Source organism: Eubalaena glacialis, chromosome 2 (assembly GCF_028564815.1).
Source record: "Eubalaena glacialis isolate mEubGla1 chromosome 2, mEubGla1.1.hap2.+ XY, whole genome shotgun sequence".
NCBI classification, from domain to species: Eukaryota; Metazoa; Chordata; class Mammalia; order Artiodactyla; family Balaenidae; genus Eubalaena; species Eubalaena glacialis.
Window position 1 is genome coordinate 55840050 of NC_083717.1, and position 15844 is coordinate 55855893.

Below are 15844 nucleotides of genomic sequence, written 5' to 3' on the forward strand. Positions count from 1 at the left end.
TGGCAGGGCAACTGTGTCCCCATCTCTTCCCGGCCAATGGACTGCTCCGGATAAAGCTCTGGCTCTTCGAACGGCCTGCATGCCACATGGGCCGGCCGCGTCATGCCCTCCGGGAGAAACACTATCGCTTTGCACATTCCCAAAAGAAGGAACAAAACGACCAAAGGGCTTGTTCCCATAACTCACCTACCCCCAAGGAGGCCGGCACAGATGCCTCAGCATGTCCATCTTCTCTACGTCCCGCAAGACACCCGTGTGGAGTCACTCCTCCGGAAATGGGATCGCAACTCTACACAGGTTACCTACCTCACTACATCCTCATGAACTGCCAAAGCCATCCCCTCCATAGGCAGCTGATGCCAGCCCTTCACGAACAAGACACATCCTCGGGAAGCTGAGGCCAGCACCTGCAACCCAATGATGACAGCCCATCCCACGACATTACATAGGACGTGTCCTCATGATACCTTAACTTTCTCTCCAGGCCCCCAGCCACCACACAGGCTTAAATGCAGCACTCGATCCTCAGCCCACTCCACGATGATCCACTTAGCACCAACAGTGTGCCGGCAGCTTCAGCAGAGGAGCTGAAAGGGGCAGCCCCGTGGCCTAGTCCATCGGCCCCCTTCTGCCATCGCTCAACTCCAGCCCACCCCTGCTCACTGCTCCAGCCCCACCGGGCACTCAGGAACCTCACCACACCACACACAACATCACAGAGGGCCTCAGGCCTGGCCTGAGGCTCCAGGCTCCAACCAGGGAAGCTTGCTCACTTTGGCTTCCAGAATCAACCTCCGAAGCGGCGTGCACAAAGCGTGATCCTGGCCAAAACACACCTCTCCAAGCTGCAAGCTCACTGGGCCTCCACCAGCACACGCTCCGACTCTGAAGACTAGCAGGAGAGCCTGGCCCCTTGTATTCCCTCAGCGGTCTTTTAGCAGGGACCGGGGATTCATAGATGACCCAGCTTATGGGCAGACACGGTCGACCCTCACACAGGAGTCCCTCCAATGCTGGAGCCCTTAGTGGTGTTTGCATGCCTGTCAGCAGGGGACGTCGGCCCTCACTCCTAACTGTCCCATACCCCCGAGAGAGGAAACGTGCTGGACCTCAGTTTCGATAAGGAGACGGTAGAGCGTTCTCACTCATTTTGTTCAGATTTTCCAAGGAATGCATACAAGGGTGTCATCATCGATCCAAGCACATGCTGGGACGCTGCAGAACACAAACGGGCAGGCCGTGGGGCTCTGCAGAGGAGCCATGACCCGGAAGTACTCCAACAGCCTGGGGAATCCACAGTCTTCAGGCCACTCAGCAAGACCAACAATCAATCCACTCTTGCAGCCACTGGGCCCATCTGATGAAAACCTAATATCCAATGGCACATTTTAGTATGGGTGAATGCATACCGTCCTGAGTTATCCACAGCCACGCTCAGCAACGTGCGCCCGCCCCACTTTTTCCAGTTCTCCTTAGGACATCCAGTCATCAGACAACGCGAAGGTCTTCTTGTCTTTGCCGACGGCCAGCCTTGCCCTGCAGCTGCACCTGAGAAGTGGACAGAAATCATGCAGGCTTCTGAATTGCACCACGGTTCAGAGAACATGATTCTTGCGAACACTTACCTTGCCGTGAGCCCAGAACCTGCTTTCCAAGTACCACTATCCATTACCGAAAACTGATTGCGTGTCTCACAGCATGACTGGAGGAAGTTAGGCACGTACATTGGTCGGTGTGTCAGACACTGTATCTGTGTATTCACGTGAGTGGGCGTGTGTGACTGTGACTGCGCACGAGGATGCGCTTGTGGGTTCCTGTGCGTGGCGCTGAATACGCGTCTTGGTCTCTGGGTGTCGCTGTGGCCCTCTGCAGACACCTCCAACAGTAAACGCCACAGTTTATACACAGCACCCTGGTTGGACCCCCAACTGAAAGGAGAAAGACCCCTGTCAGCTTCAAGAGGCCGCATGCGAAGTTTAACCCCCAGGGGCTGCTGAAATAGGTCACAGACTCCCGCTCTCCCACAGCCACGCCTTCTGACCAAAGCACAAAGACTGGACGAGACCTGCCTCCCGGCCGTGGGTGTCACATCTACGTGGACCTGGAGACCCTGCCACCTACAAGCACATCTGATGTGCCCTTGGGGTCACTCCCAGCGCTCCCAGAAGCAAGGGAACCTCCCATGGGGGGGCTGACTCCGACCTGCAGTTGCCTACAGGCAAGATGCAGCCCGGCACTACTCAAGGGGCTAACGAACTTCGGCCCAAGTGCCTCTTCTCGCCAACTAGACCATATCACTTTCCGTGACCCCGTGGGAATGCCCACAACGGGAAGTGTTGGGCTTCAGCAACCAGGACACAGGTTGGGACCTGACAGCGGAAATTAGGCCACCTTCCCGGCCACGTATCGGCAAGCTTCCAACTGGCAGGTTTCGCGGCCCAGACCACTGAGGAAACGCTCAAACGCTTCACAGCCTCGTCCTAAGTGCCCTCCTGCTGCCTGCAGGGCGACTCAACCCTACTTGAAGCCACAGACGTCATGCGAACACGGGGACACTGAACACCAGGGAAGACAGACCGCAAGCCTGTCTGCTTTGATGAGGCCCACGGCACCGCATGCATCCTGGCAATTCTCCACTGCCACAGCGACACTACCGAGGAACTCACAGTGATCAAAGGCACTGTCCCCGAGGACCACAGACAGACTTTCAATGGAAGACCTCTGCCATGCGAGGGGACTTGGAAGCCTGAAAGGGAAAGGTGGTTGGCCACGGCAGGGCACCTGGCAGGGCAACTGTGTCCCCATCTCTTCCCGGCCAATGGACTGCTCCGGATAAAGCTCTGGCTCTTCGAACGGCCTGCATGCCACATGGGCCGGCCGCGTCATGCCCTCCGGGAGAAACACTATCGCTTTGCACATTCCCAAAAGAAGGAACAAAACGACCAAAGGGCTTGTTCCCATAACTCACCTACCCCCAAGGAGGCCGGCACAGATGCCTCAGCATGTCCATCTTCTCTACGTCCCGCAAGACACCCGTGTGGAGTCACTCCTCCGGAAATGGGATCGCAACTCTACACAGGTTACCTACCTCACTACATCCTCATGAACTGCCAAAGCCATCCCCTCCATAGGCAGCTGATGCCAGCCCTTCACGAACAAGACACATCCTCGGGAAGCTGAGGCCAGCACCTGCAACCCAATGATGACAGCCCATCCCACGACATTACATAGGACGTGTCCTCATGATACCTTAACTTTCTCTCCAGGCCCCCAGCCACCACACAGGCTTAAATGCAGCACTCGATCCTCAGCCCACTCCACGATGATCCACTTAGCACCAACAGTGTGCCGGCAGCTTCAGCAGAGGAGCTGAAAGGGGCAGCCCCGTGGCCTAGTCCATCGGCCCCCTTCTGCCATCGCTCAACTCCAGCCCACCCCTGCTCACTGCTCCAGCCCCACCGGGCACTCAGGAACCTCACCACACCACACACAACATCACAGAGGGCCTCAGGCCTGGCCTGAGGCTCCAGGCTCCAACCAGGGAAGCTTGCTCACTTTGGCTTCCAGAATCAACCTCCGAAGCGGCATGCACAAAGCGTGATCCTGGCCAAAACACACCTCTCCAAGCTGCAAGCTCACTGGGCCTCCACCAGCACACGCTCCGACTCTGAAGACTAGCAGGAGAGCCTGGCCCCTTGTATTCCCTCAGCGGTCTTTTAGCAGGGACCGGGGATTCATAGATGACCCAGCTTATGGGCAGACACGGTCGACCCTCACACAGGAGTCCCTCCAATGCTGGAGCCCTTAGTGGTGTTTGCATGCCTGTCAGCAGGGGACGTCGGCCCTCACTCCTAACTGTCCCATACCCCCGAGAGAGGAAACGTGCTGGACCTCAGTTTCGATAAGGAGACGGTAGAGCGTTCTCACTCATTTTGTTCAGATTTTCCAAGGAATGCATACAAGGGTGTCATCATCGATCCAAGCACATGCTGGGACGCTGCAGAACACAAACGGGCAGGCCGTGGGGCTCTGCAGAGGAGCCATGACCCGGAAGTACTCCAACAGCCTGGGGAATCCACAGTCTTCAGGCCACTCAGCAAGACCAACAATCAATCCACTCTTGCAGCCACTGGGCCCATCTGATGAAAACCTAATATCCAATGGCACATTTTAGTATGGGTGAATGCATACCGTCCTGAGTTATCCACAGCCACGCTCAGCAACGTGCGCCCGCCCCACTTTTTCCAGTTCTCCTTAGGACATCCAGTCATCAGACAACGCGAAGGTCTTCTTGTCTTTGCCGACGGCCAGCCTTGCCCTGCAGCTGCACCTGAGAAGTGGACAGAAATCATGCAGGCTTCTGAATTGCACCACGGTTCAGAGAACATGATTCTTGCGAACACTTACCTTGCCGTGAGCCCAGAACCTGCTTTCCAAGTACCACTATCCATTACCGAAAACTGATTGCGTGTCTCACAGCATGACTGGAGGAAGTTAGGCACGTACATTGGTCGGTGTGTCAGACACTGTATCTGTGTATTCACGTGAGTGGGCGTGTGTGACTGTGACTGCGCACGAGGATGCGCTTGTGGGTTCCTGTGTGTGGCGCTGAATACGCGTCTTGGTCTCTGGGTGTCGCTGTGGCCCTCTGCAGACACCTCCAACAGTAAACGCCACAGTTTATACACAGCACCCTGGTTGGACCCCCAACTGAAAGGAGAAAGACCCCTGTCAGCTTCAAGAGGCCGCATGCGAAGTTTAACGCCCAGGGGCTGCTGAAATAGGTCACAGACTCCCGCTCTCCCACAGCCACGCCTTCTGACCAAAGCACAAAGACTGGACGAGACCTGCCTCCCGGCCGTGGGTGTCACATCTACGTGGACCTGGAGACCCTGCCACCTACAAGCACATCTGATGTGCCCTTGGGGTCACTCCCAGCGCTCCCAGAAGCAAGGGAACCTCCCATGGGGGGGCTGACTCCGACCTGCAGTTGCCTACAGGCAAGATGCAGCCCGGCACTACTCAAGGGGCTAACGAACTTCGGCCCAAGTGCCTCTTCTCGCCAACTAGACCATATCACTTTCCGTGACCCCGTGGGAATGCCCACAACGGGAAGTGTTGGGCTTCAGCAACCAGGACACAGGTTGGGACCTGACAGCGGAAATTAGGCCACCTTCCCGGCCACGTATCGGCAAGCTTCCAACTGGCAGGTTTCGCGGCCCAGACCACTGAGGAAACGCTCAAACGCTTCACAGCCTCGTCCTAAGTGCCCTCCTGCTGCCTGCAGGGCGACTCAACCCTACTTGAAGCCACAGACATCATGCGAACATGGGGACACTGAACACCAGGGAAGACAGACCGCAAGCCTGTCTGCTTTGATGAGGCCCACGGCACCGCATGCATCCTGGCAATTCTCCACTGCCACAGCGACACTACCGAGGAACTCACAGTGATCAAAGGCACTGTCCCCGAGGACCACAGACAGACTTTCAATGGAAGACCTCTGCCATGCGAGGGGACTTGGAAGCCTGAAAGGGAAAGGTGGTTGGCCACGGCAGGGCACCTGGCAGGGCAACTGTGTCCCCATCTCTTCCCGGCCAATGGACTGCTCCGGATAAAGCTCTGGCTCTTCGAACGGCCTGCATGCCACATGGGCCGGCCGCGTCATGCCCTCCGGGAGAAACACTATCGCTTTGCACATTCCCAAAAGAAGGAACAAAACGACCAAAGGGCTTGTTCCCATAACTCACCTACCCCCAAGGAGGCCGGCACAGATGCCTCAGCATGTCCATCTTCTCTACGTCCCGCAAGACACCCGTGTGGAGTCACTCCTCCGGAAATGGGATCGCAACTCTACACAGGTTACCTACCTCACTACATCCTCATGAACTGCCAAAGCCATCCCCTCCATAGGCAGCTGATGCCAGCCCTTCACGAACAAGACACATCCTCGGGAAGCTGAGGCCAGCACCTGCAACCCAATGATGACAGCCCATCCCACGACATTACATAGGACGTGTCCTCATGATACCTTAACTTTCTCTCCAGGCCCCCAGCCACCACACAGGCTTAAATGCAGCACTCGATCCTCAGCCCACTCCACGATGATCCACTTAGCACCAACAGTGTGCCGGCAGCTTCAGCAGAGGAGCTGAAAGGGGCAGCCCCGTGGCCTAGTCCATCGGCCCCCTTCTGCCATCGCTCAACTCCAGCCCACCCCTGCTCACTGCTCCAGCCCCACCGGGCACTCAGGAACCTCACCACACCACACACAACATCACAGAGGGCCTCAGGCCTGGCCTGAGGCTCCAGGCTCCAACCAGGGAAGCTTGCTCACTTTGGCTTCCAGAATCAACCTCCGAAGCGGCGTGCACAAAGCGTGATCCTGGCCAAAACACACCTCTCCAAGCTGCAAGCTCACTGGGCCTCCACCAGCACACGCTCCGACTCTGAAGACTAGCAGGAGAGCCTGGCCCCTTGTATTCCCTCAGCGGTCTTTTAGCAGGGACCGGGGATTCATAGATGACCCAGCTTATGGGCAGACACGGTCGACCCTCACACAGGAGTCCCTCCAATGCTGGAGCCCTTAGTGGTGTTTGCATGCCTGTCAGCAGGGGACGTCGGCCCTCACTCCTAACTGTCCCATACCCCCGAGAGAGGAAACGTGCTGGACCTCAGTTTCGATAAGGAGACGGTAGAGCGTTCTCACTCATTTTGTTCAGATTTTCCAAGGAATGCATACAAGGGTGTCATCATCGATCCAAGCACATGCTGGGACGCTGCAGAACACAAACGGGCAGGCCGTGGGGCTCTGCAGAGGAGCCATGACCCGGAAGTACTCCAACAGCCTGGGGAATCCACAGTCTTCAGGCCACTCAGCAAGACCAACAATCAATCCACTCTTGCAGCCACTGGGCCCATCTGATGAAAACCTAATATCCAATGGCACATTTTAGTATGGGTGAATGCATACCGTCCTGAGTTATCCACAGCCACGCTCAGCAACGTGCGCCCGCCCCACTTTTTCCAGTTCTCCTTAGGACATCCAGTCATCAGACAACGCGAAGGTCTTCTTGTCTTTGCCGACGGCCAGCCTTGCCCTGCAGCTGCACCTGAGAAGTGGACAGAAATCATGCAGGCTTCTGAATTGCACCACGGTTCAGAGAACATGATTCTTGCGAACACTTACCTTGCCGTGAGCCCAGAACCTGCTTTCCAAGTACCACTATCCATTACCGAAAACTGATTGCGTGTCTCACAGCATGACTGGAGGAAGTTAGGCACGTACATTGGTCGGTGTGTCAGACACTGTATCTGTGTATTCACGTGAGTGGGCGTGTGTGACTGTGACTGCGCACGAGGATGCGCTTGTGGGTTCCTGTGCGTGGCGCTGAATACGCGTCTTGGTCTCTGGGTGTCGCTGTGGCCCTCTGCAGACACCTCCAACAGTAAACGCCACAGTTTATACACAGCACCCTGGTTGGACCCCCAACTGAAAGGAGAAAGACCCCTGTCAGCTTCAAGAGGCCGCATGCGAAGTTTAACCCCCAGGGGCTGCTGAAATAGGTCACAGACTCCCGCTCTCCCACAGCCACGCCTTCTGACCAAAGCACAAAGACTGGACGAGACCTGCCTCCCGGCCGTGGGTGTCACATCTACGTGGACCTGGAGACCCTGCCACCTACAAGCACATCTGATGTGCCCTTGGGGTCACTCCCAGCGCTCCCAGAAGCAAGGGAACCTCCCATGGGGGGGCTGACTCCGACCTGCAGTTGCCTACAGGCAAGATGCAGCCCGGCACTACTCAAGGGGCTAACGAACTTCGGCCCAAGTGCCTCTTCTCGCCAACTAGACCATATCACTTTCCGTGACCCCGTGGGAATGCCCACAACGGGAAGTGTTGGGCTTCAGCAACCAGGACACAGGTTGGGACCTGACAGCGGAAATTAGGCCACCTTCCCGGCCACGTATCGGCAAGCTTCCAACTGGCAGGTTTCGCGGCCCAGACCACTGAGGAAACGCTCAAACGCTTCACAGCCTCGTCCTAAGTGCCCTCCTGCTGCCTGCAGGGCGACTCAACCCTACTTGAAGCCACAGACGTCATGCGAACACGGGGACACTGAACACCAGGGAAGACAGACCGCAAGCCTGTCTGCTTTGATGAGGCCCACGGCACCGCATGCATCCTGGCAATTCTCCACTGCCACAGCGACACTACCGAGGAACTCACAGTGATCAAAGGCACTGTCCCCGAGGACCACAGACAGACTTTCAATGGAAGACCTCTGCCATGCGAGGGGACTTGGAAGCCTGAAAGGGAAAGGTGGTTGGCCACGGCAGGGCACCTGGCAGGGCAACTGTGTCCCCATCTCTTCCCGGCCAATGGACTGCTCCGGATAAAGCTCTGGCTCTTCGAACGGCCTGCATGCCACATGGGCCGGCCGCGTCATGCCCTCCGGGAGAAACACTATCGCTTTGCACATTCCCAAAAGAAGGAACAAAACGACCAAAGGGCTTGTTCCCATAACTCACCTACCCCCAAGGAGGCCGGCACAGATGCCTCAGCATGTCCATCTTCTCTACGTCCCGCAAGACACCCGTGTGGAGTCACTCCTCCGGAAATGGGATCGCAACTCTACACAGGTTACCTACCTCACTACATCCTCATGAACTGCCAAAGCCATCCCCTCCATAGGCAGCTGATGCCAGCCCTTCACGAACAAGACACATCCTCGGGAAGCTGAGGCCAGCACCTGCAACCCAATGATGACAGCCCATCCCACGACATTACATAGGACGTGTCCTCATGATACCTTAACTTTCTCTCCAGGCCCCCAGCCACCACACAGGCTTAAATGCAGCACTCGATCCTCAGCCCACTCCACGATGATCCACTTAGCACCAACAGTGTGCCGGCAGCTTCAGCAGAGGAGCTGAAAGGGGCAGCCCCGTGGCCTAGTCCATCGGCCCCCTTCTGCCATCGCTCAACTCCAGCCCACCCCTGCTCACTGCTCCAGCCCCACCGGGCACTCAGGAACCTCACCACACCACACACAACATCACAGAGGGCCTCAGGCCTGGCCTGAGGCTCCAGGCTCCAACCAGGGAAGCTTGCTCACTTTGGCTTCCAGAATCAACCTCCGAAGCGGCATGCACAAAGCGTGATCCTGGCCAAAACACACCTCTCCAAGCTGCAAGCTCACTGGGCCTCCACCAGCACACGCTCCGACTCTGAAGACTAGCAGGAGAGCCTGGCCCCTTGTATTCCCTCAGCGGTCTTTTAGCAGGGACCGGGGATTCATAGATGACCCAGCTTATGGGCAGACACGGTCGACCCTCACACAGGAGTCCCTCCAATGCTGGAGCCCTTAGTGGTGTTTGCATGCCTGTCAGCAGGGGACGTCGGCCCTCACTCCTAACTGTCCCATACCCCCGAGAGAGGAAACGTGCTGGACCTCAGTTTCGATAAGGAGACGGTAGAGCGTTCTCACTCATTTTGTTCAGATTTTCCAAGGAATGCATACAAGGGTGTCATCATCGATCCAAGCACATGCTGGGACGCTGCAGAACACAAACGGGCAGGCCGTGGGGCTCTGCAGAGGAGCCATGACCCGGAAGTACTCCAACAGCCTGGGGAATCCACAGTCTTCAGGCCACTCAGCAAGACCAACAATCAATCCACTCTTGCAGCCACTGGGCCCATCTGATGAAAACCTAATATCCAATGGCACATTTTAGTATGGGTGAATGCATACCGTCCTGAGTTATCCACAGCCACGCTCAGCAACGTGCGCCCGCCCCACTTTTTCCAGTTCTCCTTAGGACATCCAGTCATCAGACAACGCGAAGGTCTTCTTGTCTTTGCCGACGGCCAGCCTTGCCCTGCAGCTGCACCTGAGAAGTGGACAGAAATCATGCAGGCTTCTGAATTGCACCACGGTTCAGAGAACATGATTCTTGCGAACACTTACCTTGCCGTGAGCCCAGAACCTGCTTTCCAAGTACCACTATCCATTACCGAAAACTGATTGCGTGTCTCACAGCATGACTGGAGGAAGTTAGGCACGTACATTGGTCGGTGTGTCAGACACTGTATCTGTGTATTCACGTGAGTGGGCGTGTGTGACTGTGACTGCGCACGAGGATGCGCTTGTGGGTTCCTGTGTGTGGCGCTGAATACGCGTCTTGGTCTCTGGGTGTCGCTGTGGCCCTCTGCAGACACCTCCAACAGTAAACGCCACAGTTTATACACAGCACCCTGGTTGGACCCCCAACTGAAAGGAGAAAGACCCCTGTCAGCTTCAAGAGGCCGCATGCGAAGTTTAACGCCCAGGGGCTGCTGAAATAGGTCACAGACTCCCGCTCTCCCACAGCCACGCCTTCTGACCAAAGCACAAAGACTGGACGAGACCTGCCTCCCGGCCGTGGGTGTCACATCTACGTGGACCTGGAGACCCTGCCACCTACAAGCACATCTGATGTGCCCTTGGGGTCACTCCCAGCGCTCCCAGAAGCAAGGGAACCTCCCATGGGGGGGCTGACTCCGACCTGCAGTTGCCTACAGGCAAGATGCAGCCCGGCACTACTCAAGGGGCTAACGAACTTCGGCCCAAGTGCCTCTTCTCGCCAACTAGACCATATCACTTTCCGTGACCCCGTGGGAATGCCCACAACGGGAAGTGTTGGGCTTCAGCAACCAGGACACAGGTTGGGACCTGACAGCGGAAATTAGGCCACCTTCCCGGCCACGTATCGGCAAGCTTCCAACTGGCAGGTTTCGCGGCCCAGACCACTGAGGAAACGCTCAAACGCTTCACAGCCTCGTCCTAAGTGCCCTCCTGCTGCCTGCAGGGCGACTCAACCCTACTTGAAGCCACAGACATCATGCGAACATGGGGACACTGAACACCAGGGAAGACAGACCGCAAGCCTGTCTGCTTTGATGAGGCCCACGGCACCGCATGCATCCTGGCAATTCTCCACTGCCACAGCGACACTACCAAGGAACTCACAGTGATCAAAGGCACTGTCCCCGAGGACCACAGACAGACTTTCAATGGAAGACCTCTGCCATGCGAGGGGACTTGGAAGCCTGAAAGGGAAAGGTGGTTGGCCACGGCAGGGCACCTGGCAGGGCAACTGTGTCCCCATCTCTTCCCGGCCAATGGACTGCTCCGGATAAAGCTCTGGCTCTTCGAACGGCCTGCATGCCACATGGGCCGGCCGCGTCATGCCCTCCGGGAGAAACACTATCGCTTTGCACATTCCCAAAAGAAGGAACAAAACGACCAAAGGGCTTGTTCCCATAACTCACCTACCCCCAAGGAGGCCGGCACAGATGCCTCAGCATGTCCATCTTCTCTACGTCCCGCAAGACACCCGTGTGGAGTCACTCCTCCGGAAATGGGATCGCAACTCTACACAGGTTACCTACCTCACTACATCCTCATGAACTGCCAAAGCCATCCCCTCCATAGGCAGCTGATGCCAGCCCTTCACGAACAAGACACATCCTCGGGAAGCTGAGGCCAGCACCTGCAACCCAATGATGACAGCCCATCCCACGACATTACATAGGACGTGTCCTCATGATACCTTAACTTTCTCTCCAGGCCCCCAGCCACCACACAGGCTTAAATGCAGCACTCGATCCTCAGCCCACTCCACGATGATCCACTTAGCACCAACAGTGTGCCGGCAGCTTCAGCAGAGGAGCTGAAAGGGGCAGCCCCGTGGCCTAGTCCATCGGCCCCCTTCTGCCATCGCTCAACTCCAGCCCACCCCTGCTCACTGCTCCAGCCCCACCGGGCACTCAGGAACCTCACCACACCACACACAACATCACAGAGGGCCTCAGGCCTGGCCTGAGGCTCCAGGCTCCAACCAGGGAAGCTTGCTCACTTTGGCTTCCAGAATCAACCTCCGAAGCGCCATGCACAAAGCGTGATCCTGGCCAAAACACACCTCTCCAAGCTGCAAGCTCACTGGGCCTCCACCAGCACACGCTCCGACTCTGAAGACTAGCAGGAGAGCCTGGCCCCTTGTATTCCCTCAGCGGTCTTTTAGCAGGGACCGGGGATTCATAGATGACCCAGCTTATGGGCAGACACGGTCGACCCTCACACAGGAGTCCCTCCAATGCTGGAGCCCTTAGTGGTGTTTGCATGCCTGTCAGCAGGGGACGTCGGCCCTCACTCCTAACTGTCCCATACCCCCGAGAGAGGAAACGTGCTGGACCTCAGTTTCGATAAGGAGACGGTAGAGCGTTCTCACTCATTTTGTTCAGATTTTCCAAGGAATGCATACAAGGGTGTCATCATCGATCCAAGCACATGCTGGGACGCTGCAGAACACAAACGGGCAGGCCGTGGGGCTCTGCAGAGGAGCCATGACCCGGAAGTACTCCAACAGCCTGGGGAATCCACAGTCTTCAGGCCACTCAGCAAGACCAACAATCAATCCACTCTTGCAGCCACTGGGCCCATCTGATGAAAACCTAATATCCAATGGCACATTTTAGTATGGGTGAATGCATACCGTCCTGAGTTATCCACAGCCACGCTCAGCAACGTGCGCCCGCCCCACTTTTTCCAGTTCTCCTTAGGACATCCAGTCATCAGACAACGCGAAGGTCTTCTTGTCTTTGCCGACGGCCAGCCTTGCCCTGCAGCTGCACCTGAGAAGTGGACAGAAATCATGCAGGCTTCTGAATTGCACCACGGTTCAGAGAACATGATTCTTGCGAACACTTACCTTGCCGTGAGCCCAGAACCTGCTTTCCAAGTACCACTATCCATTACCGAAAACTGATTGCGTGTCTCACAGCATGACTGGAGGAAGTTAGGCACGTACATTGGTCGGTGTGTCAGACACTGTATCTGTGTATTCACGTGAGTGGGCGTGTGTGACTGTGACTGCGCACGAGGATGCGCTTGTGGGTTCCTGTGTGTGGCGCTGAATACGCGTCTTGGTCTCTGGGTGTCGCTGTGGCCCTCTGCAGACACCTCCAACAATAAACGCCACAGTTTATACACAGCACCCTGGTTGGACCCCCAACTGAAAGGAGAAAGACCCCTGTCAGCTTCAAGAGGCCGCATGCGAAGTTTAACGCCCAGAGGCTGCTGAAATAGGTCACAGATTCCCGCTCTCCCACAGCCACGCCTTCTGACCAAAGCACAAAGACTGGACGAGACCTGCCTCCCGGCCGTGGGTGTCACATCTACGTGGACCTGGAGACCCTGCCACCTACAAGCACATCTGATGTGCCCTTGGGGTCACTCCCAGCGCTCCCAGAAGCAAGGGAACCTCCCATGGGGGGGCTGACTCCGACCTGCAGTTGCCTACAGGCAAGATGCAGCCCGGCACTACTCAAGGGGCTAACGAACTTCGGCCCAAGTGCCTCTTCTCGCCAACTAGACCATATCACTTTCCATGACCCCGTGGGAATGCCCACAACGGGAAGTGTTGGGCTTCAGCAACCAGGACACAGGTTGGGACCTGACAGCGGAAATTAGGCCACCTTCCCGGCCACGTATCGGCAAGCTTCCAACTGGCAGGTTTCGCGGCCCAGACCACTGAGGAAACGCTCAAACGCTTCACAGCCTCGTCCTAAGTGCCCTCCTGCTGCCTGCAGGGCGACTCAACCCTACTTGAAGCCACAGACGTCATGCGAACACGGGGACACTGAACACCAGGGAAGACAGACCGCAAGCCTGTCTGCTTTGATGAGGCCCACGGCACCGCATGCATCCTGGCAATTCTCCACTGCCACAGCAACACTACCGAGGAACTCACAGTGATCAAAGGCACTGTCCCCGAGGACCACAGACAGACTTTCAATGGAAGACCTCTGCCATGCGAGGGGACTTGGAAGCCTGAAAGGGAAAGGTGGTTGGCCACGGCAGGGCACCTGGCAGGGCAACTGTGTCCCCATCTCTTCCCGGCCAATGGACTGCTCCGGATAAAGCTCTGGCTCTTCGAACGGCCTGCATGCCACATGGGCCGGCCGCGTCATGCCCTCCGGGAGAAACACTATCGCTTTGCACATTCCCAAAAGAAGGAACAAAACGACCAAAGGGCTTGTTCCCATAACTCACCTACCCCCAAGGAGGCCGGCACAGATGCCTCAGCATGTCCATCTTCTCTACGTCCCGCAAGACACCCGTGTGGAGTCACTCCTCCGGAAATGGGATCGCAACTCTACACAGGTTACCTACCTCACTACATCCTCATGAACTGCCAAAGCCATCCCCTCCATAGGCAGCTGATGCCAGCCCTTCACGAACAAGACACATCCTCGGGAAGCTGAGGCCAGCACCTGCAACCCAATGATGACAGCCCATCCCACGACATTACATAGGACGTGTCCTCATGATACCTTAACTTTCTCTCCAGGCCCCCAGCCACCACACAGGCTTAAATGCAGCACTCGATCCTCAGCCCACTCCACGATGATCCACTTAGCACCAACAGTGTGCCGGCAGCTTCAGCAGAGGAGCTGAAAGGGGCAGCCCCGTGGCCTAGTCCATCGGCCCCCTTCTGCCATCGCTCAACTCCAGCCCACCCCTGCTCACTGCTCCAGCCCCACCGGGCACTCAGGAACCTCACCACACCACACACAACATCACAGAGGGCCTCAGGCCTGGCCTGAGGCTCCAGGCTCCAACCAGGGAAGCTTGCTCACTTTGGCTTCCAGAATCAACCTCCGAAGCGGCATGCACAAAGCGTGATCCTGGCCAAAACACACCTCTCCAAGCTGCAAGCTCACTGGGCCTCCACCAGCACACGCTCCGACTCTGAAGACTAGCAGGAGAGCCTGGCCCCTTGTATTCCCTCAGCGGTCTTTTAGCAGGGACCGGGGATTCATAGATGACCCAGCTTATGGGCAGACACGGTCGACCCTCACACAGGAGTCCCTCCAATGCTGGAGCCCTTAGTGGTGTTTGCATGCCTGTCAGCAGGGGACGTCGGCCCTCACTCCTAACTGTCCCATACCCCCGAGAGAGGAAACGTGCTGGACCTCAGTTTCGATAAGGAGACGGTAGAGCGTTCTCACTCATTTTGTTCAGATTTTCCAAGGAATGCATACAAGGGTGTCATCATCGATCCAAGCACATGCTGGGACGCTGCAGAACACAAACGGGCAGGCCGTGGGGCTCTGCAGAGGAGCCATGACCCGGAAGTACTCCAACAGCCTGGGGAATCCACAGTCTTCAGGCCACTCAGCAAGACCAACAATCAATCCACTCTTGCAGCCACTGGGCCCATCTGATGAAAACCTAATATCCAATGGCACATTTTAGTATGGGTGAATGCATACCGTCCTGAGTTATCCACAGCCACGCTCAGCAACGTGCGCCCGCCCCACTTTTTCCAGTTCTCCTTAGGACATCCAGTCATCAGACAACGCGGAGGTCTTCTTGTCTTTGCCGACGGCCAGCCTTGCCCTGCAGCTGCACCTGAGAAGTGGACAGAAATCATGCAGGCTTCTGAATTGCACCACGGTTCAGAGAACATGATTCTTGCGAACACTTACCTTGCCGTGAGCCCAGAACCTGCTTTCCAAGTACCACTATCCATTACCGAAAACTGATTGCGTGTCTCACAGCATGACTGGAGGAAGTTAGGCACGTACATTGGTCGGTGTGTCAGACACTGTATCTGTGTATTCACGTGAGTGGGCGTGTGTGACTGTGACTGCGCACGAGGATGCGCTTGTGGGTTCCTGTGCGTGGCGCTGAATACGCGTCTTGGTCTCTGGGTGTCGCTGTGGCCCTCTGCAGACACCTCCAACAGTAAACGCCACAGTTTATACACAGCACCCTGGTTGGACCCCCAACTGAAA

The 15844-nt window shown here is 56.6% G+C and overlaps 6 non-coding genes across 6 annotated transcripts; all 6 read right to left on the minus strand.

Moving 5' to 3' along the window:
• Window positions 1-1105: 1105 nt before the first annotated feature.
• LOC133086361 (small nucleolar RNA SNORD116) lies at window positions 1106-1198 on the minus strand. The gene has a single exon (XR_009700117.1). It is a non-coding gene; the product is annotated as a small nucleolar RNA SNORD116 (small nucleolar RNA).
• A 2689-nt stretch (window positions 1199-3887) lies between these two features.
• On the minus strand, window positions 3888-3980 carry LOC133086362 (small nucleolar RNA SNORD116). Its single transcript, XR_009700118.1, has one exon. It is a non-coding gene; the product is annotated as a small nucleolar RNA SNORD116 (small nucleolar RNA).
• Window positions 3981-6669: 2689 nt separating this feature from the next.
• On the minus strand, window positions 6670-6762 carry LOC133086363 (small nucleolar RNA SNORD116). Its single transcript, XR_009700119.1, has one exon. It is a non-coding gene; the product is annotated as a small nucleolar RNA SNORD116 (small nucleolar RNA).
• Window positions 6763-9451: 2689 nt separating this feature from the next.
• LOC133086364 (small nucleolar RNA SNORD116) lies at window positions 9452-9544 on the minus strand. Its single transcript, XR_009700120.1, has one exon. It is a non-coding gene; the product is annotated as a small nucleolar RNA SNORD116 (small nucleolar RNA).
• Window positions 9545-12233: 2689 nt separating this feature from the next.
• On the minus strand, window positions 12234-12326 carry LOC133086365 (small nucleolar RNA SNORD116). Its single transcript, XR_009700121.1, has one exon. It is a non-coding gene; the product is annotated as a small nucleolar RNA SNORD116 (small nucleolar RNA).
• Window positions 12327-15015: 2689 nt separating this feature from the next.
• On the minus strand, window positions 15016-15108 carry LOC133086366 (small nucleolar RNA SNORD116). Its single transcript, XR_009700122.1, has one exon. It is a non-coding gene; the product is annotated as a small nucleolar RNA SNORD116 (small nucleolar RNA).
• Between the last annotated feature and the right edge of the window lie 736 nt (window positions 15109-15844).